Source organism: Myxine glutinosa, chromosome 7 (genome assembly GCF_964187855.1).
Source record: "Myxine glutinosa chromosome 7, kmMyxGlut1.1, whole genome shotgun sequence".
NCBI classification, from domain to species: Eukaryota; Metazoa; Chordata; class Myxini; order Myxiniformes; family Myxinidae; genus Myxine; species Myxine glutinosa.
The window spans coordinates 162,022,967-162,046,853 of record NC_136267.1 but is presented as its reverse complement, the minus strand read 5'-3'; the positions used below and the strand labels follow the sequence as shown (position 1 = coordinate 162,046,853).

At 51.9% G+C, this 23,887-nt stretch overlaps 1 pseudogene; it reads left to right on the top strand.

Annotated features, from left to right (window-relative positions):
- The window catches only part of LOC137430908 (parathyroid hormone/parathyroid hormone-related peptide receptor-like), an 81,745-nt pseudogene that overhangs the window by 31,760 nt on the left and 26,098 nt on the right, over nt 1-23,887 (top strand).

The following is a 23,887-nucleotide window of genomic DNA, read 5'->3' as shown; positions in this document are numbered from 1 at the left end:
CCATTCCCCCTTCCCTCCCCTCCCCCGCCCGGCAATGCCGGGTACTTCTGCTAGTTATGATAAAACAATTATACAGTGGAGTTGCACCTTTCGTGAAAATTGCCAGTCAATCGGACCAAAGGTTGCCGAGAGAATGAATTTTTAAAATGCAGACACGTACAGCACACGGCACACGTCGTACACAACTGAATGCTTACCCTCAGATTCGCTTCGCGAGCGCAGGGTAACTAGAACAGCACTCGGTATATCACACACCTCCGCCAAGCTGAACAGTTCATGTTTGTATCCCAGTGATAGGCCGGATCTGGATTCGGACCTTAACCAAAATCGAATCGGCTTGTTCTTGTCACCGAACCAAGTCGTCCACCTGGTTTTGTCATAATCCGTCCACAAGTTTTTGAAATATCGTGATATACTGTACATATATACTGTTGTGGTGCTGTGCACACACGACTCGATTGCCAGAGAGGTAGGCCACAACGCGTTGGAACAAACAGAGTCTTTATTAAGGGCTCGCACTTCAGCACTGGGCGGGCTCGAGCTTAGAGCCCGCATATATGTCCCGAGGCCACGCCTTGTCCCCCGGGCGTGGCCGATCGGTCGAAAGGCGGGGCATGCGCTCTCGTTCCCCGCCTGGACGCTTGCGCCACCCACTGGTGCGCGGAATTATTGTTCCTTGTGCCCACCATACGTGCCCCCGCCAGAATTCCCGCGCACCTGAAGGGTGAGTTTGCGGGGAAGCCGGATGACCCGGCCGAAACGCCCCCTGCAATGGGTGCAGGGCTGGGGGGTAGCGGGACGGCGGGTCTGGGGGGTGCCGGGGGTCCGACCGCCCGGGGGGCGGCCTCGAAGCGGAGGCAGAGATGCTTGCGGGGGGTGGTCCAGATCGAGGTGGGCCGGCTTGAGGCGGTCCACGGAGATACGATCCGGAGCACCGCCGATGTCTACGGTGAAATGTTTGTCCCCGGTCTCCAGCACGCGGAAGGGCCCGTCGTACGGGGGGCCGTAGCGGTGCCCGGTGGGCATCGTTCCGGACGAAGACGTACTCTGCCGTGCGAACCTCCGGGGCGACGTGGGAGGACGGGCAACCGTGGTGTGCCGTCGGCACCGGGGCGAACCTCCAGGCAGTCTCCTGAAGGGCGGAGCGCTGTTGCGCCGCGGACCAAGGAGCCGTGGAGTCGGGGATAAATTCGCCCGGTACCCGCAGTGGTTGCCCGAAGACCAGCTCTGCCGAGGACGCGCGCAGGTCGTCCTTGGGCGCCGTCCTGAGGCCCAGCAGGACCCAGGGGAGCCTGTCGGCCCAGTTGCCGTCGCGGAGGCTGGCCTGGAGCGCGGCCTTCATCGAGCGATGAAAGCGCTCGCACAGGCCATTGGCCTGGGGGTGGTAGGCCGTTGTGCGGTGTAGTTTCACGCCGTGCCCTTGCGCCACCGTGGCCCAAAGCTCCGAGGTGAACAGGGGGCCGTGGTCGGACGAGATGTCCGAGGGGGCACCGGACCGGGCAACCCAAGTGGCGATGAAGGCTTGCGCCACATCACCCACAGACGTCGCCACCAATGGGACGGCCTCCGGCCACTGTGTGGTGCGGTCCACCATGGTGAGGAGGTGGGTGAACCCCCGCGAGGGGGGCAGAGGGTCCCACCAGGTCGACGTGCACGTGGTCGAACCGACGCTCGGGCACCGCAAATGGGGCCAACGGGGCCTGGGTGTGGCGGTGGACCTTTGCGCGCTGGCACGCGAGGCACGTCCTGGCCCAGTCGCGGATGTCCTTCCTGAGGCCATGCCAGACGAACTTCGCCGCGACGAGCTTCTGGGAGGCCTTCGTGCCCGGGTGGGACAGGCCGTGGATGGCGTCGAACACTGTGCGCTGCCAGCCAGCGGGCAAGATGGGGCGAGGCCGGCCGAGGGAGACGTCGCACAGGAGGGCCGCGCCCGCGGCGTCAAACGGCACCTCGGTGACGCGGAGGCCCGTGATGGCGGTCCGCAAGGCCTGGACACCGGGGTCGGCGGTCTGGTCCTCCGCCATCCGGGCATAGTCGATCCCGAGGTGGACCGCATGTGCGACGGACCGGGAAAGGCAATCCGCCACCGGGTTGTCTTTACCCACCACGTGACGGATGTCCGTCGTATACTCGGACACGGCAGAGAAGTGACGCTGTTGCCGTGCCGACCATGGCTCAGCGACCTTGGCCATCGCGAACACAAGGGGCTTGTGGTCGACGAAAGCCGTGAACGGGCGGCCCTCCAGCAGATGGCGGAAGTGTCGGACTGCCAGGTGGAGCCCGAGCAGCTCGCGGTCGAAGGTGCTGTAGCGGCGTTCGTGCGGGTGAAGCTGCCGGCTAAAAAACGCCAGCGGTTGCCATGCACCACGCACCCACTGCTCGTGCACCGCGCCCACCGCGTAGTCCGACGCGTCGGTGGTGAGGACGATCGGTGCATCGGGCACCGGGTGCGCCAGCATGGTGACGTTGGCCAGGGCCAGCTTTGCGCCTGCGAACGACGCGGCCATCGGCTCCGACCAGGCAATGTCACCTTTGCCCATCTTGCCACGGAGGGCCTCGTGCAGGGGGCGGAGGAGCTGGGCGACGTGTGGCACAAAGCGGTGGTAAAAATTTACCATGCCCAGGAACTCCTGGAGCCCCTTGATCGTGCGGGGTCGCGGGAAATCCCTGACCGCCTCCACCTTGGCCGGTAAAGGGATGGCCCCGTGCCTGGTGATGCGGTGCCCCAAGAAGTCGATGGTGGTGACGCCGAAACGGCACTTTGCGGGGTTGATGATTAGGCCATGCTGGCCCAGGCGTTCGAAAAGCGTGCGGAGGTGGAGCAGGTGCTCCTCCCGGGACGCGCTCGTGACTAGGATGTCGTCCAGGTAGACAAAGAGGAAAGGTAAGTCACGCAAGACGCTGTCCATAAGCCATTGGAACGCCTGGGCCGCGTTCTTCAACCCGAAAGGCATTCTCAGGAACTCGAAGAGGCCGAAAGGGATGATGACGGCCATCTTCGGGACATCGCCCGGTTGTACGGGGACCTGGTGGTAGCCCCGGATGAGGTCCACCTTGGAAAACACGGTCGTATTTGCCAACCGGGCGGGAAAGTCCTGGATATGCGGGACCGGGTAACGGTCGGGGGTGGTGGCATCATTGAGCTGACGGTAGTCCCCGCACGGCCGCCATCCCCCGCCGGGCTTCGGCACAATGTGCAGAGGAGAAGCCCAAGCGCTGTTGGAGCGCCGTACGATCCCCAGCCGCTCCAGCGTGGCGAACTTCGCTTTCGCCACCGCGAGCTTCGTGAGTTCGAGTCGGCGTGCCCGGGCGTAGACCGGCGGCCCGAATGTGGGTATATGGTGCTCCACCCCGTGTTCAACGGCCACCGCTGAGAAGGTGGGCCGCGTGAGGGCCGGGAAACTGGCTAGGAGGCGGGTAAAGTCATCCGCTGCCGGAAGCGTGCAAACTAAACTCGCCGGGACGGAACCTTCCAGCGAGCTGCTTGGCAAGCCGCTCGGTGAGCCGCTCAGTGAGCTGCTCAATGAGCCGCTCAGCGAACAAGCGAGCGAGCTGAAGGTTTCGGCCTGGACGAGACATCTGCGCTTCACGTCGACCAACAGCCCATGCGCACATAGGAAGTCCGCGCCCAGCAAGGGCATTGGCACGCTGGCGGTCACGAACGACCATTGAAAGCGCTGCCCTCCGAACCGCAGTGAGAGGCAACGCTTCCCGAATGTGCGGATGGGTGTACCGTTGGCGGCCAGCAAAGCGGGGCCCCGGCCCGCGGCTTGCTTGTCGGACGTGGAGGCGGGGAGGATGCTTACCTGCGCTCCTGTGTCGCAAAGGAAACGGCGCCCGGACAAGGTGTCCATGATGAACAGGAGGCTGCCGGAATGGCCGACGCTCAGGGCCGCTAATGAGCGCCGGCCCGGTCGTTTCCCGACCCGTCAAAAGAGCATGGCGGTCGACACGTTTTAGCCTTGCGGCCGAACCTGGCGTGGTAGTAGCACCAGGTTTGCGGCGGTGACAGCCGCAGCGGCCGTGGTGATGGCGGCGGCGGTAGTGGGCGGGGCGCAGCAGCGGCCACGAGGGAAGCCGGGGGCGCTGTAGCCTCTGCCCCGGGATCCACTACGGCAGCACCGTAAACCGACCTTGTGTCACAGGCCGCGAAAAACTTGTCGGCCTCTCCGGCCAGGTCGCGGGGTTCCGTGATTTTGGAACCGGCCAGCGCGAGGCGCACCTGTATCGGTAGCTGGCGGAGGAAAAGCGCGCGAAACAAGAAATCCGGGCGCTGGTCTCCAAGCAGCGACAGCATGTAATCCATCCGGACGGATGGCCGTGTGTCGCCGAGGGCGGGAAGGTCCAGGAGGCGGTCGGCCCGTTCGATCTCCGTGAGCCCAAACGTGGCGAGGAGGAGATGTTTAAGCTCCTCGTACTTGTTGTCGCCTGGCGGGCGCCGAAGGATGGACACGACTCGGGCGGCAGTGCCGGGCCCGAGGGCGGCGACCACGTGGAAGTACCGGGTCTCGTCTGCCGTGATGCCTCGGAGCTGAAATTGGGCTTCGGCCTGCACAAACCAAACGTCGGCCTGTGCTTCCCAAAACTCCGGGAGTTTGACGGCGACGGCGTTGGTAGCCATGGCACGTTCGGGGGTCAGCGACGGCTGAACCAATCGGGGTCACCAGTGTGGTGCTGTGCACACACGACTCGATTGCCAGAGAGGTAGGCCACAACGCTTGGTACAAACAGAGTCTTTATTAAGGGCTCGCACTTCAGCACTGGGCGGGCTCGAGCTTAGAGCTGCATATATGTCCCGAGGCCACGCCTTGTCCCCGGGCGTGGCCGATCGGTCGAAAGGTGGGGCATGCGCTCTCGTTCCCCGCCTGGACGCTCGCGCCACCCACTGGTGCGCAGAATTATTGTTCCTTGTGCCCGCCACACTGTTCTGTATATATCGTGTTTGGCCCTATCACTGAATGGTGAAGAATCACTTCAAAGTTAAAAAAAAAAAAAACATATATGAATCCAGATCTTCACCAAAAGCGAATGAATTCGTTTTTGTCACACACCCAACATGTCCACCACGTTTTGTCATAATCTGTCCACTTTTGTTGTGAGATTTCCTGCACACAGACAGACAGAGAGGAGTGAAAACATAACCTCTGTCCGTCCACCTTTGGTGGCAGAGGTCATCATTCCCAAATCATCATCATCAAAAAAAAGAAACTTAATAGAATAGCTTTTTTATACAAAGTCGAGGCTCATGGAAAAGCTAGCGAATCACAGACCACAACTGAACATAACAGATTATAAAGCAGGTAAACACACCAACTGCAGGGTAAAGGGATTCAACAGAGGGACACTTGGAGAAATTAAAGAATGGAGGAATAGGTAACCACAAATAAATCTCAAGTGCCACCTCTCAAGTATCAATCAATAATTATCAATCAGACAACTTTTTACCATCTCGCTCGTTCTCTGTGCAGAGATTTGCTGTGAACAACTTGTGCTTTGGCCACATTTTACCTTTTTCTGGACACCGGTGTTTTGTGTGGTTATTATTAACTCAACTGGACTACTGTCCAGTTGAGTTCATCACATACTGAACCCTCCGGCGTCCGTCGTCTGTCATCCGTTAACTTTTCGACGTTAACACTCCAGCGTCCACAAATATCAACCGATTCTGATAAAACTTGACTTGCAGCATCCTTACCCCAAGGACCAGGTTGGTATTACATTTCAGCCCGATCCGTTGAAAAATGGCGGACTTAGGCGACCATTTTGTTTTTGGTCATGAAAACGACGTTAACACTCTAGCGTCCACAAATGTGAACAGATTTTGATCAAACTTAGAATGTTTAACCTTTACCACACAAGGTAGGTTGCTATTGCATGTTTGATAAATGTTAGCTCTTTCACGAGCCTCGACTCTGTATACAACAAAAAAAAAAAAAAACCCGATCCGTCACAAAATGGCCGCCATAGGCCGCCATATTTTGTTTTCAGCTCCGAAACGACGTTAAGACTTTAACGTCCACAAATATTTATGGATTTTGATCAAACTTGGTGTGTGAGACTCTTACCACACAAGGATACAAGGACCTTAAAATTATAACACAAGGTTGCTGGCTTTTCATTTAAGTCAAATCTAATAGACAACTGACCTACTTTAAAGTTGTCCAGTCAGTTCAGTTGAGTTCTGCTTCCCTGGAAGCTCTAGTTTTTCTTTATGGGGTAGTTGGATATATCCTACAACTGTTGTTTTACATTTCGATTTTTAGCCGCGTCGCAGACGCTGCTCATAGAGTGCCCTCTGCTGTTGTTGTTGTTAGTTGTTACCTCTGTTGCTTCTTCTTCTTCTTCTTCTTGCTCTTGCAGAGAAGACAAAACCTCAAAGCTCCACCCATTCTGGGAACCATAGCTCCACCCATTTTTGGAGAGGCTTCATATAAACAAATATCCACCATTTTATTAACTCGCATAGCTTTGAGGCCTGTTTTGTAGGCCCGTGGTGTCTTCCTCTCTCACACAGTTTTCTTTCAAATCAAATTCGATATATCATTTCATTTTTCACAGTCGCTAACATAGTTTTAGACTCGGTTGAAAAAAAACGGGAAGAAAATCCGATGAAAGTTGCCCTTTATAGAACGAAATGAATTCTCAAAGGCCTGTAACTTCAAGTCCATTGAGATACTGTATATATATTTTTTAATCGCGGCATGCTCAGTCATACACCGCTCGAAATAAGAGACGGGAAAATGCCGAGATATATATATTTTGTTTAAATCGTGGCATGCTTAGTCATACACCGCCCGAAATAACAGACGGGAAAATGCCAAGATATATTAAAAATTCGTCCATTTGATGACAATCGTCACGATTAAATATTTAATTTATACGTCGACACAATAATATGGAGAGAGGAGCATAGCTTCGTTCACGTGTCGCTACACACGAGAAATTGCCGAGATATATTTTGTTTAAATCGCGGCATGGTCAGTCATACACCGCCTGCAATAACAGACGGGAAAATGCCGAGATATATTAAATATTCGTCCATTTGATGACAATCGTCACGATGAAATATTTAATTTATACGTCGTCACAATAATGTGGAGAGAGGAGCATAGCTTCGTTCACGTGTCGCCACACACGAGAAATTGCCGAGATATATTTTGTTTAAATCGCGGCCTGGTCAGTCATACACCGCCTGCAATAACAGACGGGAAAATGCCGAGATATATTAAAAATTCGTCCATTTGATGACAATCGTCACGATGAAATATTTAATTTATACGTCGTCACAATAATGTGGAGAGAGGAGCATAGCTTCGTTCACGTGTCGCCACACACGGGAAGTTGCCGAGATATATATTTTTTTCAATCGCGGCATGGTCAGTCATACACCGCCTGAAATAACAGACGGGAAAATGCCGAGATATATTAAAAATTCGTCGCCACACACGGGAAATTGCCGAGATATATTTTCACTTTGCACAAAAATAACATCAAGTAATCGAATCAATAGGAATGTCCTGTGCTTATAACATCGACGTTATAGGCACAGCTGCATCTAGGCATTGTGTAACATCGACGCGGCTTTTGTTTTAATTAAAACTTTTTGTACTTGTTATGTAAAGAATCCTCTAATTGAAGCAATTTTTTTTTTTTTGCAGATTGCTTGTGAGATATCCGTTTTTCTGTACCTTTACTTCCTCGCCACAAATTACTTCTGGATGCTGGTCGAGGGGTTGTATCTGCACAGCCTCATCTTCCTCACCTTCTATTCCCGACGGCAGAACTTCCTCTGGTTCTTCACACTCATCGGCTGGGGTGAGAGAGGAGCATCCAGTTCTCTGAACTACATCTTCAGTGTTGTTTTCATGGATAATACAGTATACACATGTAAGAAGAAGTCAAGCATGCCTACAAAATAGTGCTGCTTGCGAAAAAAATATATTCTTTCCAACCTCATCTTCCTCATCTTCACCTTATTTACGACAAGTACATAGCCATTTCATAGCATCTGATAAAAAGTACTCTTCACTTTGATGCACCATCTGACCTGAGAGCTCAAAAGAGATGAAAATCATATGGTGACCAAAACAGATGTGGAGGAGTGCTGGAATGTGATGCGCTGGCGGTAGGGGGGAGCAAAGCGCTGTCAATCCATCTCCGTAACTGTTGAACTTGTAACGTTGGCCACATAAGGGAGAATGTCATTGTGTAGCAAAGCGTCAGTTTGACAGCGGACCTGGGCAAAAATACTCCGGGTTTTGAATGTCAGCCTGTGCAATTACCTGCGCCACAAATAGGGGCAACGAGTAGGATGGATCATAATAGGTAGGTTTTTTTTTTTTTTTGTGTATATAAGATCGAGGCTCGTGTAAGAGCTAACATTGATCACAAAAAGACAAACTGACACATATAACATAAAACATATGATAAAGGGAGCGAGAGCACAAGATGGAGAGCAGGGACATCGGGAGATCTGTGGAAGGGAGGGGGGTTGGGGACGGAGGCATAGGAAGGGAGGGGGGTGTGGGAGAGGTAAAAACACGTGGACACTGTTAGGACTTCCAAGAAAGAAGTTGGTATTTCAAAAAAGTGGATCTGGGGTGAAATTACCGGGGGTAGAAAAGATCAAGGTTTTGGATGAGGGAAGATAAGAGATGGTGGTGAACAGCTGTTTTAAAGACCTGGAGGGAGAAGTGGGATTGAAGAGAGTTAGGGAGTTTGTTCCAGAGGCGGGAGAAAAGGGGAATGAAGGTGAGCAGTGAGTCTAGATTTAGGCAGTTTAACCATAAGAGGGTTGCTGGCAGATCTTGTGCGACCTGTAGGAATATTTGGAGGACAGAGCACAGACAGAGCTGGGGGAGCAAGGTCGGAGAGGAGTCGGTAGAAGACAGAAAGACCACCAACCTGCCTGCGGTTTGCCAACTTTCTGGGAATTCTTCAAAGACAAAAAGGTTCCTTTTTGTGAAATACAGTGACTTTCGAAATTACATATTAATGCCCAATGGGGCCTTTGGGCATGCGCTGTGTTGACACTGATTCGGTTCTGCTTGAATGGCACTTTTAACCTGACGTTACTAGCATGAAATGTGTAATTCAAATTGTCTCTTAAGCATAATTTTCAGCATTTATAATTTAGATGAAAGAGTGGCAATCTCAAAATGGTTAAACACAACTGTTTTGTTCTTGAATGAATATCAGACTCAGGGGGGGAATACAAGAATACCAGAAATATCAGTGGTTGAGAGTTGGTGGGTTTGTAAACATTTCCTGTTCGTACATTCTAGCATTAAGCTGTGGATATCACACACACACACACACACACACACACACACACACACACACACACACACACACACACACACACACACACACACACACACACACACACACACACACACACACACACACTAGCAGAGACGAAGCCCGATAGGAGGCAAATGTGGATTGAAGGCCCACGTGCTCCGGAGACGACGCTCTAGGGCTGTACATGTCTCTGGAGGATATGCGGAAGACATGGCTGGGATGGAAAACACTTCACTGACAGATGCAACGGGCTTGGAGGAATACAGCCCCAAAAAATGCCTCGCGTTTTTATTTATTTATTTATTTGTATACAAGATCGAGGCTCGTGTAAGCGCTAACATTAATCACAAAAAAAACAATCGGACAAACAAAACATACAATAGAGGGAGCGGGAGACAAGATGGGGAGAGAGAGGGAAGCACACAAGTACAACAGCAGAAAGCATGGACATCGGGAGATCTGTGGGAGGGAGAGGGCTTGGGGGGAGGGGGCAGAGGAAAGGGTGTGGGTGGGAGAGGTAAAAACACGTGGACACTGTCAGGACCTCCAGGAAAGAAGTCGGTATTTCAAAAAAGTGGATATCTGGGGTGAATTAATGGGGGTAGAAAAGATCAAGGTTTTTGATGGGGAAGATAAGAGATGGCAGTTGATCATTGATAAAAGAGCAGGAAGGTATAAAAGAAAAAGAGTTGGACAGATTGGGAGTAGTGAAAGAAGGCTCGTTGGAATGGCTAAGAAGAAGTCAGCTCAACTGGGATGGAGAACGAATTATTATAAATGTCCAAGAGCAAGGGTACTTACTATACGAATGGCTTTAATAAAATGGCAGGACTGAGTCAATCTGTGAGGTATAGGTCCAGCAAGGTAGAAACAGAAACTATGAGTCACCTCCTATTGGGATGTAAAAAAACTCATGCCAGAACAGCTGTACTCTCAAAGGCGCAACAAGGTATGTAGAGTAGAGTATTCCACTGGCACATCTTCAAAAGTCTCAATATTCCAGTTCCAGAAAATGCATGGTAACATGAACCAAAAGCGAAAATTGAAAACAAGGAAGTAACTCTCACATACGGCCTGATGATCCCATCGAGCGTGAACATAGAAAACAAAGCACTGCAATTGGATATGGTACTTGGGTAGAAAAAGAAAAAAGGCCTTGCTAAATGAAGTGTCACAACCAAGCAATTTTGGCCTAAACAACACAGAAATAAAGAAAATGACCAAATATCAAGACCGCAAAAATGAATTGAAAAGGGCCTGGAAGCTGAAGAGCACTGGAATTATACCAGTGACTATTGGAATAACGGGAATGATGAATAAGAACGTTACAGAGATCTTTAAAACCATCCCTGGGAATGTTAATACAAACAAACTGCGGTTGGAAGCTGTCCAAGGCTCTGTGACGAACTTCAAAGGAGCCCTTGGAACAAAACCTTGAGAATAAGAAAATTTCACAAACTGGTCCATGAATCGTGACACTCTCCTTGCCGAAGAGGAGGTGAATTCCTTGCGTCCTGGGAGGACTCCGTTCCACCTCCTAAAACCCGCAAATGGAGATAACAACCAACGACACACACGGATGCTTTAACTTTTAGCAATAGTTGCAAAAAATGTAGTATAATTGATCTTGATGGCCCCAGAACCAAACAAACGATATATTTATAACAGTACTCACATCTCCCGTACCTCCCACCTTCCCCTCCCAACATGATTAATTGTAAATGTCATCATTTCAAACTTATCCCGTACATGCACTAGCCCCAGATATATCCTTCCCATTGGTGGTCAGAAGAACCTAATCCAGATATACAGTCCATTCACCAGTAGTGATCCGTCGGGATGTTGCGTAGCATGCCATCAGACCACTTGGGCCTTGCACTGACCCACATGGTCAGGACTTTGCAATGTGAGTAGGTACTCATTCGGCGAGCTGACAAAGTTCTCCAAGTGTTCTGTTGTGCAGACGCACAGCCCTTTCTCTCAGGTACTTTTCCAAGTATTTTCAGCTTCTTTTCATAGTCATTTCAGGTAACAATCCTCATCCCGGACACACAATATATTTTATTTCGCCCCAAACTCTTCAGCTTCCTGGGGTTTCTGTGCATGCGCACCACACATTTTGAGGAGGATTACGTCATTTTGAAAGTCGCGTATTGGTTCCAGTGTATTGGATAAACATCCTTATGACCTTATCCTTACGACCCTTTTTCGCGCGAAGCCTGAAAACTACTGACGCAACACTCACAACCGTTTTTGCTGCATGAATGAAAGATTGATTTGTGCGGGATACCATGCCTTTCTAGAGAACATCTTCCTTGGTTTCAGAAAAAACCTTGTTGACACCAGCAATATTGTTATTCTGCCCAGACTCTATGGCTTATTTGTGCAGGTCTTTTATTTTACCAGAAACCAAACTCCTTTATCCTGACCACCAGCGCATACTCATTTTTTTCCTCTTTGTATTCCCAGGTGTGCCACTTATATTCATGTCTGCTTGGGCCACTGTACGAGGGACACTAGCAGATTCACGGTAAAATGGCAAAATCTCAACCAGATACACTAGGCCTTTGTTAATGTAATTAGTAAGTGCTGGCTTACAGACATCACACATAGCCAGTGTCGTGCCTGTTTCCCTGATGTACTTTTGTCTGACTTAGAGCTGTCTGTTCATCTTTAGGTAATGGCTACCATTTGCTCGTTGCCTGTTGTTTCTGTTGTTTCATCACCCGTTGTTTCATCATTGTCTAATGTTTTTTAAGACACATTTCAAACTCCAAGGTGATACTGAATTGCTACTTAATTTTTACCTCTGTCACCAAAGGTGGACCGAAGTTATGTTTTCACCCCTGTCTGTTTGTAACTTGCAAAGTCGAAGATTTTTCAAGTATATTGGTCTTGTTGCGTTATTCTGTCGGTCTGTTAGACTGTCAATCACATGCAGGTCACAATTTTAAACCGATCTTCACGAAACTTGACCAGATGTTAGAGTTGGTCATAAGTAAGAAGCCTATTGATTTTGAGGTCAAAGGTCAAGAGGTCTAATTTTTTTTAATTGCCATTTTTCATCTGATTGACTTGAAAATTGAACAGAATTTGCATGTTGGGTCACTAAATTTGGAAACCAACTGTGTTTGAGGTCAAAAGGTCAAAGATCAACTTAAGGTCAAACTTCTCAAATCATCAAATTTCATCTGAAAAAATCATCACTTTGAATCCAATTGACTTCACAATTTAACAGCATTTGCAGTGCCTCACTGAATTGGAAAACCAACTATTTAAGGTCAAAGGTCAACTCAATGTCAAACTTCTAAAATCATCAATTTTCATCTGAAAATACATAATGTCCAACTATATGTTCGAATTTGACACTCTTTTAATAATCGGAACTGCTGCAAAGATCAATTCTGGAGTTATATTTTTGAAATTCGGTCCTGTATTTTAAGATACTGTCAACAACAACAACAACATGCATTTTAAGGCCATTTTCCCTGCAAGAGCGGGGGTTAGCCTTGCGGTCCCCATGACAATCTTCTCCATTTTGCCCTATTTTCTGCATCTCTCCTTGTTAACCCCCTTGCCCGCATTTCTTCTTCCACCATCTTTAGCCAAGTCTTTCTCGGTCTTCCCCATCCTCTACTTCCTTCTACATTCATTTCCATCACTCTTCTCAACCAGTCACTTTCATCCTTCCTCAACACATGACCAAACCATCTCAACCTGTTCCTCTTCACAGCATCAATCACAGGCTCTATTCCCATCATCTTTCGCAATTCATCATTTGTGTTCCCCTCTCTCAAAGACACTCCGCACATCCACCGAACCATGAACGAACCCAAAGTGAAACCATGAACCGAAAGTGACTGGACGAAGATACTTTCAACAATCTATATATATTGTTGCGGATATGAGAACGGTATATTTTTTTGATTGTGTGAATTGTTATTATTGTTTATTCTGCGCCCCCCTGCCTCCGGAGCTGTGTAAAGGTGAAAGGGCATCCCATAATTAGTCCACAAGCATACACGTCAGCCAAATAATAGAATACCCCTGTTTGATAGTTATCTCTTATTCTGTGTTTTAGGGTAAGGCTGTGTCTCCCATTAATTGAAGTACTCCATTGCACCAGTGAAAAAGAATAGATCCCCTTTCATTCCCATCCCCAAAATCTCCATTTCCTTTTACATCCCCTCTCGTGATTGCCAACCCTCGATTGCCAATTACCTCCCCTCCAATAACCGCCATTGACCACGAGGCAGGGTCGGAGAAGAAAGGCGTGTCTCCACCTCGTCATAGAGGGGAAGAGGGGCGTGCCCGCCCGTCGTCATCAAGGGCGGAGCGAGAGGGTCGCGTGACCAACCAGGGCCGAGGTGAGCACACCAATGGGCGTGTCCTGAGGGCCGGCGGCTTGATCGCTGGAGGCGCTATAAAAGGCGCGCACGCAAGAAGCAAGAGAGTGAGTCGTCAGTTGGTCGTCAGTGGAGGGTCAGGGGTTGCGTTGGTTGCGGGGGTAAGAAGTCGGTGGTGAGAAGTGGTGGCGTCGAGTGGTCAGTGGTTGCGTTGGTTGACGTTGAGTTGTCGATGGTGAGGAGACACCAGGGCCAAGAGAGAGAAGGTTCCAGGTCAATTACCAGCAGTTGCGCCAGAGACGGCAGACGCGCCCTGAGGTGAGCCAGAGAAGCAGCTTTGGCTCCACAAGCAGCGTTGACTCCACCAGGCAGCTTCAACCCGTTACCCCGCGGGGACCAGATAGCGGTGGCATCGGTGGCCGTCGAGGTCCAGCCGACGTCCCGTGCGGGATCAAGCCCGAACCATCTGCCCCAGCTGAGCCTTCCCATTCCTCCTTCCAGCATTCATTCCTTTCCTCCACCCTTCTTGTGTACGTGAGTTTGTTCTGTGTGGCTTGTCCCTGGGTATTAATTAAGCTTGTATAAGTTAATAATTGCACTGTGTCTCTGATTCTTCTGTATATTATTTTATTATCTTTCCTTCTCCTTGGTTACTCTGAGCATGTAAATAGTAGGAATAAATTTAGTAGTATTTCCAACCTTTTTGTCTTCTTCTTCTTCTTCTTCACATCCGTGTCGCCTTTGTCTTTTCCCTATTGAATAGCTGCGGTGCGATCCGGCCAACGTTTGGGTGGAATCGGGTTCTAATCGGGGAATAACTGTTCGGTCGCGGAGCCTTCGCTCGGCAAAGTAACATCTAAACCGCGATCAGTAACAATTGGTGTCGGGAAGTGGAATTGGACCCGAAGCGCGCTTCACGCGCTCGAAATTATTAACGGTGAAATTTGCTTTTGTTTTACAAAACCCGAATTTTGAAATCGCGCCATGGCTGGTCAAGGCGACGGGATGCCGGTGGGAGAGATAGACGGGGTAGAATCGACCCAGGACCTCGGGGAAATGTATGTGGATGAAAGAGAGGAGGAGAACATTGGCAATGTGGTTGAGGGGGTATCAGGTGCACAAAATGGCGCTCTCGCGCACGTGGTATCAGACGCACAAAGTGGCAGCTCGCACGAACGCGGGGTAGCCGCGCCCGCTGCGCAAATCGCGGGAATTGATGTGCGGGACCTCATGGCGCAGATTAATGCAGCCATACTAATGGCAAATATGGGGCTAGAAGCAAAAATGGATGCTCAGGGTGAGCAAATGGGGGTAATGAGGGACGAAGCGAGGAGTACCGGTGAGGGATTAAAACATGGGTTAATGGGGTTAGAAAACAGGATGGAAGGCAAATTGCGGGAGATAGGGGAGCGATCCGCCCGAGAAATTAAACAAATGGGAGAGCAGATAGAGGAGGTAAAAATCGGGGTAGAAACCAAATTGGATGCTCAGAGGGATGAATTGGGACAGATGAGGGTGGCATCTACAAAGGAGATGGAGGAGATGAAAGAGGAGATACGACGAGGTGTGAGTGAGGAGGTCTCGGGGCTACGCGAGGAGGTAAAGCGAGGTGAGAAGCGTATGGAGAAAGAGGTGAGAAATAATACGGCTAGGTTACAGGGGGGAATAGAGGGTCTGACGAAGGGAGTAGAACAGCTGACAGTCGGACAAAGGGAACTAGCGGACCAAGTGGAAAAGAACACGGCAATCATCGGGGGTTTAAAAGCGACACAAAAGGACATTAAAAACGAATTAATAGCAACACAAAAGGAATGTCAGATGGTACATGAGGGGTTGACGAAGAAGTTGGAGGAGGTGACAGAAGTAATGGAGACGAAGGACCGAGAGGTGAGGACGCACATAGAAACGGTTAAGGTGGCGTTAGAGGAAGAGATAGAGGGGGCGCACAGGGAGATGAAGGAGGTAAAGGAAAATTAGAGGAGGTGGAAGAGGGGGTGAGTGAAATTAAGAAGAGACGGAGGGAAACTAAGAGGGAGATAAAGGAGGAAGTCATGGAATATGTACAAGGTCTGTGTTCAAATCATGATGAGGTTCTCACGAACCAAATAAAAAGTTTGCAGGTGGCAGAGGAGGTGCGACGACGAGGTACGGAGGTGAGTGGCAATGTATATGATGTGAGGGGAGAGTCAGTCGGCTTGGGGGGTGGTGTAGACCCGGGTGTTCGTGAGGGACCAATGGTAAGATGTATGACTGGTCCGGAGTGGATGGACAGGGGAGGTGTGCAAGGAGGTTTGGCTATGGGGAGTGAGGGGGTTGCTGGTGAGCAAGGATGTGGGGGTATGGCGTGGGTAGCGGGTTGCGGAGGGGGGACCCAGGCATCGACACCAGGAGGGGTAGTGTTTGGAGGGACGGGGGGCGCGCGGGAGCCCCCCGGGAATAGCGTACTGTGGGAGCCCGAACGGGTTGGTCCCGCGTTGATCTCGCAAGGAGTGACGCGCGGGGTCCGACCTTCGGGCGCCCACAAGGTCCCACTCGCGCCGTATGACGGCAAGAGTGATTTGAGGGCGTACCTGGCGCAGTTTGAGTACGTGTGTAAAGGCAACGGTTGGAATCCGGACGAAGGTGGAGTACACCTGGTGGGGGCACTGCGCGGTGCGGCGGCGGAGGTGCTGACGGCTTTACCACCGGGTGCTCTCACCCTGCCAGCTCTCCGTGCGGCATTAATTAATCGGTTCGGCATTGAACAGCAAAGCGAGCTTGTTAAAGCCCAACTTGCGCAGCGAAAACGCAAGCCCCAGGAGACCATCGGGGAACTTGCTCACGATATTCGCCGCGCGGTCGGGATTGCACACGCGGACATGGCAGCGAGTTCCCAGGAAAGCCTGGCGCTGGATCACTTTATTCAGGCCCTTCCGGATCTGGAGCTCCGGCAACAGCTCGCCATGTGGCGCCCGCAAACCATGAGTCAGGCGGCCGACGCTGCAGCCCGTTGGGAAGCAGCGAGGCCCCTGGCCCGGGGAGGCGAGCGCCACGCAGTGGCGGTGCGTCAGATGGGGCCCGTGATGGGGGGCGGCCCCCCAAGGGGGCCCGCCCCCGACAGGGGCCCTGACCTGGAGAGCATGGTCCGGAGGTTAGTGGATCGGCGCCTGGCGGGACCTGGACCATGGCAGGCGGCCCCAGCGGTGGCACCCGGTAGTCCCCGACAGAGTACCCCAATTCGGACATACAGGGGGGGGGGAATTTGGAATACCGGAGGCAAGCACCTTACCAGGTGAGGTGCTATAATTGTGCTCGGATGGGTCACCGTGCATGGGAGTGTCGAGCTCCGCGCCGGGACGTTTCCCGCCAACCGATGCCCTCAACTCCGCCCCGTATAGATCGGCCTAGCCGACCTCAGACACCCCCCCGCCAGGGCCCGGGAAACTAGAACGTGCCGGGCATGCAGGGCGGTGTTCGGCAGTAGGGGATGGGGAGAAGCCCTCGTTGACGCGACAGGTCATTCATTGTGGCCGAATTGGGACGGGTAGTTTGACAATTCGGTGCAAAATTGCCGGCGTGGGGGTAGACGCCGTGGTGGACACGGGAGCCAGCGCCACGATCATCAGCCCCGTGGTCCTTAATTCGAGTGCAGACGGCTGGGGTAAAATCCAGCGTCTGGAAAATCATAGTTTGCAGTTGGCTACCGGGGCAACGGCTCCGATCATAGGGCGTGGTTTTGTGACCCTCAAGTTGGGATCGGTAAAGCAAGAGATAGAGGTTTGGGTGGCGGAGGTGTGCGACCCATGCTTAATAGGGTTGGATTTGTTGACTGCCAGCGGTTGTAAAATCGACTTGAGTCGGGGGATCCTGCGATGGGGAGTGGAAGAGCTACCATTGGAGGGGGTGAGCACGGCCGAGAGGGTGGAGCTGGAGGCTCCTGAGGCCGTGTCCATCCCTCCGGGGGCCGAGGCCATCGTGCCGGCCCGATGGTCAGCTCGCCCGACATGGCAGGAATCCTGCGGCCTGGTCGAACCGGTGGCAGCGCTATCCATTCCTGGTTTAATCGTGGGCCGTACCCTTGTAAAAACGGACGGGCCTGTGGTGGCCGTCCGAGTAATTAATATTAGCACAGAACCACGCACTATAGTGAGGGGCACGAAGGTAGCTGGCTGCACCCCAGTTAGAGAAGTCGCGTCAGTGAGGGGCGAGAACGTCCAGCCGAGCCGGCCCCAGGGGGAGCCTTCAATAAGTTCTAGGAATTGGCCCGATCCCATTTGCGAGATGGTAAATCGTAGTAGTGTAGAGTTGGGAGGTACCCAGAGGGAGGCCTTACACAAACTGGTTGGGTCCCATTTGGACCTCTTCTCCTTGTCCACCGAGGATATTGGACGTACGGGCCTGGTGAAACATCAGATCCACACCGGTGAGGCCCGGCCTATTCATCAGGCCGCCCGACGGCTCCCTTGGAGCAAGAGGGCGGAAGCTGACGAGCAGGTTGAAAAAATGCTCGACGCAGGTGTGATCGAGCCCTCGGGAAGTCCTTGGATGTCACCTGTTGTGCTGGTCAAAAAGAAGGATGGGACCACGCGGTTCTGCGTGGACTATCGCCAGCTAAACAACGTGACACTCAAGGACTCATATCCCCTGCCAAGGATTGATGACACCCTCGATGCCGTTGCGGGCTCAAATTGGTTCTCAACTTTGGACCTCAAGAGTGGGTATTGGCAGGTGGAGATGGATAGGGCAGGGAAGGAGAAAACGGCATTTTCCACAGGTAAGGGACTGTATCAGTTTACTGTGATGCCGTTTGGTTTGTGTAACGCCCCCGCCACCTTTGAAAGATTAATGGAACATGTACTAGGCGGCATGCCATGGCAATCATGCCTGGTGTACCTGGATGACGTCCTAGTACATGCCAAAACGTTCCCCCAGGCAGTAGCTAATTTGGACCAGGTGTTCGGGTGCCTCAGACAGGCAGGGTTGAAGCTGAACCCGAGTAAGTGCACTTTGTTTGCAAGAGAGGTGGCCTATCTAGGTCACGTGATCGGCCGCGAGGGGGTAAAAACGGACCCAGACAAAATTAAAGCGGTAGAGGAGTGGCCCGCACCACGTACCATCAAGGAGGTGCGGGGATTTTTGGGACTCTGCTCCTACTACCGGCGCTTTGTGGCGAAATTTGCGGAGTTGGCCCGTCCCCTCCACCGGCTTACGGAGAAGGGGACGCGATTTAATTGGACACGGGAGTGCCACGAGGCCTTCCAAAAATTGAAGGGGTGTCTAACATCCGCACCCCTTCTAGCTTACCCCACTAGCAACGGGGCATTTACCCTGGACACGGATGCGAGCCAGGAAGGATTGGGCGCAGTTTTGTCTCAGACACAGGAGGGCGTGGAGAGAGTGATTGGTTACTATAGTCGGGCCTTAAGTAGGCCCGAGCGAAATTATTGTGTCACTCGCAAAGAGTTATTGGCTATGCTGGCTGCCATGAACCATTTCCACCCGTACCTGTACGGGAGGAAATTTTTGGTTAGAACTGACCATTCCTCCTTGCAATGGCTCCTTCGGTTCAAGGAACCGGAGGGCCAAATTGCAAGGTGGTTGGAAAAGTTGCAGCAGTACGATTTTGATGTGGCCCATAGGGCCGGGAAGGCCCATGGTAATGCGGACGCACTCTCTCGGCGTCCTTGTCTGGGGGAAAACTGTAAATTTTGTGCGAGACACGAGGAGAGGGAGCAATTGGGCGATTCTGCCCCGATTCTCGTCGTCCGGGCAACCCGGGTGAGAGGGCCAATTTTGCCACTAACCGCGGACGAGGAATTTGGAGATTTGGCATGGAGCACGGCCCAGCAGGAGGATCCTGTCCTGGGGCCGGTGTTCAATTGGGTCAAATTGGGGCAAAGACCAAAGGGGGAAGAGGTCACCCCCCTCGGGGCGCAAACAAAGGCGTATTGGGCTCAGTGGCAGACCCTGGAATTGAAAGGCAACATCTTGTATCGCAAGTGGGTGGAGGTTCCCTCTGATAGAACTTCCTGGCTGGTGATAGTCCCTGACAAATTCAAGAACGTCATATTGCAACAGGTGCATGGTACCCGCTCCGGCGGCCATTTGGGCAGGACAAAGACAATATCTCGGGTCCGCCGGAGGTTCTATTGGGTGAATATGGGGCGCAACATACAGGACTGGTGTCGGAGATGCGACGCCTGTTCTGCCAAAAAGGGACCAGCACGGAGGATGAGGGCCCCCCTTTAATTACATCAGGTGGGGGCCCCCCTTGAGCGGGTGGCTATGGATATTCTAGGACCGCTGCCCCGCACCCGCCAAGGTAATAAGTATATCCTCGTTGTAATGGACTATTTCACCAAGTGGCCGGAGGCCTATGCCCTCCCCAACCAAGAAGCAGGGGTGGTAGCACAGGCCTTCGTAGAAGGATTTGTATGTCGGCACGGGATTCCACAGGAGCTGCACACCGATCAGGGTCGAAATTTTGAAAGTCAATTGCTAAAAGATGTGTGCAGACTCCTGTCAATTCGGAAAACCAGGACCACGCCCTTGCGGCCACAATCTGACGGGATGGTGGAAAGGTTCAATCGAACATTGATCCAACAGCTGGCATTGTTCACCACCACCCGTCAGGATGACTGGGACGAACATCTCCCGTACCTGTTGATGGCCTACCGAACTAGCCAGCACGGGGCCACCGCATGCAGTCCAGCGTTGCTTATGTATGGGCGGGAGTTACGGGCTCCCGCCGACTTGCTATGCGGTCCCGTGCCAGACACCACGGATACACCGCCGAGGGAGGGTTACGCACGTCACCTGGAGGAAGGCATGGAGCGGGTCCATGCCTTCGCCCGCCGCCAGCTCCATCTGGCGGGGGCCAAGATGAAGCGTAGGTACGACGACCGGAGCCAGGGGAGTCAATACGCTCCGGGGATGAAGATTTGGTTCTTTAATCCCCAGAGGCGGAAGGGCAGGTGCCCAAAACTCACATCCCCCTGGCAAGGCCCGGGAGTCGTCCTGTCGCAAATCTGTGACGTGGTCATTAAAATCAAAATGGGGCCACGGGCCCCCCCTCGGATCGTCCATGCCGACCGGATAAGACCTTATGCCGGCGAGCAGGTGCCCTCATGGATCGCCTCGGCTCTAGATGCCGAGGCAGGACCCAGTACCTCTTGCGACGGGGGCTCGTAGCGTCAGAGGACTGGGGGGGATGATGGTGGGGGGCAAATGCGCTATAGTTTATGGGGTTGATGGCAGTGAAAACTAGCCCGGGTGGGTTAGGATATCGTGTGTAGGGATCTAGCGAAGATGACATTAGGTAACGTTAAGGTTAGTTAGTGACAATGATACCTGTAGTGGGGACGCAGGTAGATTAGTATGGATGATAATGACGTGGGAGCGCAATAGTTTAAAGGGACGACTGGGAAGCGCAAGTTTCAGAGGGGAGTAGTTAGCTGAGATGATGCCGTGTGTTTGAAGATTGAACAGGTGTGATTGAACAGGTGTGATTGCACAGGTGTGCAACTGAACAGGTGTGTGGAGCAGTGTATGAGTGAGTGAAGGTGATTGTGTATTGTGATGACCAGCTGGTCCAGGAAGAGGAGGAGGGTGCAGGTGGCACCAGGTATGATTGCACAGGTGAATGGACAACAGGTGTATGTGGCTGTGTGGAATAAATGGTAGTGTGGAATAAATGGAGTATTGGAATGGATGGTCGTGGAGTGAGTATGGTGGAAATTGTGGAGTGGAGTGGATGGTGCGAAGGTGTGAATGGGGGAAGAGTGGACCCCCATCACGGATACCCGGGGCGGGTAGGGTAAGTGTTAGGTAGAGGGTATAGGTAAATTGTGGTTGGATATTGGCATCTGTGGTGCGGGTGAAAGAATGGTCTTTGGATGGGTGCATTAGTGTTGTGGAAATGGCTGGGCGTGTAGCCTGTTAGTGTGTGTAGTTGGTTGAGCGCTCCACCACTGTGAGGATGTCGGCCAGGTGAGGCCGCAGGTGGGCTCTGGGAGCCGGTAGTAGTTGTTGTGGATGGGGCCCGAGGATCCGGAGGACGGACCCGGGTAGCCCAGTGCCAGAGGGCACCGAGTGGGGTGACAGAGCCAGGAGGGGCTTTCCCCAGTTAGTTAGGTTAGGGTGAGGAGCTAGGCAAGCTCGGGTGGCAACTACAGTGGTGGAGGTGTGCAGGTGGGTAGACCTGCTGGGAGAGCTACACGTCGCAGCCCAGAAATTGTGCGAGGGCACCGGGAGATGAATCGGGGGAGTGAGACCCCAAATTGAGAAGCACCACAGTTGGGCAATGGGAATTGGTTTTTAGAACCCATAGTGTAAGTTGGCCAATGGATTGGCAGGGAAAGACCCCGGGTAGTGTAAAGTGTGTTAATGTCATTTAGAAAGTAGTTAGGATGAAGTCTCCTCGCACCATCTGCATCCACTCACCTGAAGTGACAGGTACTCCACACCATGCCATGTTTTGATTATTTTTTATGATGCAAATGTTTGGATTGTGAGACGCATCATGACGTGGGTGTGACATTGTGCTTTGATGTTCCATCTCTGCCTCCTTATGAGGATTGATGATGAATTTGGTGATGGCAAATTTTGAAGTAGAGGGATTGTGGCGACGAATTTGGTATAAGGGAAATAAGGGGAAGACGTGATGGTAGCGACGGATTGGTAATGTGTAGATTTTGTAAATATGGGGTAAGGGCAAGGGTAGTGTAGGTGACAGGGGGGTGACGTACGGTAGGGACGAGCTTTCTCATTTCGCTCTCCGTACGCATTTCGCCTTGCATTGCCTTATTGATGTGTACCCTTGTGACCTTACCCCTCGCTCATTTGTCTTTCCCCTTTTGTCTCCCACATGACCTGTGCGCCATTGGGCGCCGAGGGGAGCGTGCGTGGGTCGGCCATTGTGCGCCCGAAATTCCCAGAACCAGCTGTCTGCATCGATGCACCACATTATGGACCACATGCCTGTGGCCGAGCACCACTTATGGACCCCATGGGTTGGGGCATGGCCCCTCTGCTGGAACCGGCCATGAGGGCCCGAAATCTTGCTGGCGGACCTTGGCCACAGGGCACCGATGCCCCACAGGTGAACCACACGTAGTCGGCCCTGTGGGCCATAAATAAAGAAAATAAAAAGGACACATTGGGCACACTTTATTGCAAATAGGCCGCCAGTAAGAAAATGAAAGAATGACAACATCTGGAAGAACAAATAATAATAACCAGCAGAGGGAGCCGAAGAGCAAGAGATCACCTGCAGGGTTAGGGGTTGTTGATTTTATTTTTATTGAACATGCATTGAACACTGATGAACTATGGTGACTGCACCGATTGGTGCTTGGGTGTGTATTGGTGCATTTTTGGGTGCTTTCATGGTGCATTGATGCAGAGCAGACTGTCTCCCCCCCAGAGAGAACAATCACAGGTCCTGGGTTAGTTTTGTAAATAAAAATAGCGTCATTGTAAATAATGCTTCCCACCGTCAGTGTGTAGTTTGAAGACCATTCCGCAATTCGGTTAACTGTGGGCGTAAGTCTGTTAGGCAGGGTGCAATGGAGCAGCGGGACACATTTATTTATGTTTTAAAACTGTCGCACTCAGGGTCAGGTTAAAAGTAGAGGGAACTACACCTACGTGTCACACTAAATAAAAGTTGTAGGCCCGGGCCGTGCCTAAGAGGAGGAGGGTGCAGTGTTGCGGATATGAGAACTGTATATTTTTTTGATTGTGTGAATTGTTATTATTGTTTATTCTGCGCCCCCCTGCCTCCGGAGCTGTGTAAAGGTGAAAGGGCATCCCATAATTAGTCTACAAGCATACACGTCAGCCAAATAATAGAATACCCCTGTTTGATAGTTATCTCTTATTCTGTGTTTTAGGGTAAGGCTGTGTCTCCCATTAATTGAAGTACTCCATTGCACCAGTGAAAAAGAATAGATCCCCTTTCATTCCCATCCCCAAAATCTCCATTTCCTTTTACATCCCCTTTCGTGATTGCCAACCCTCGATTGCCAATTACCTCCCCTCCAATAACCGCCATTGACCACGAGGCAGGGTCGGAGAAGAAAGGCGTGTCTCCACCTCGTCATAGAGGGGAAGAGGGGCGTGACCGCCCGTCGTCATCAAGGGCGGAGCGAGAGGGTCGCGTGACCAACCAGGGCCGAGGTGAGCACACCGATGGGCGTGTCCTGAGGGCCGGCGGCTTGATCGCTGGAGGCGCTATAAAAGGCGCGCACGCAAGAAGC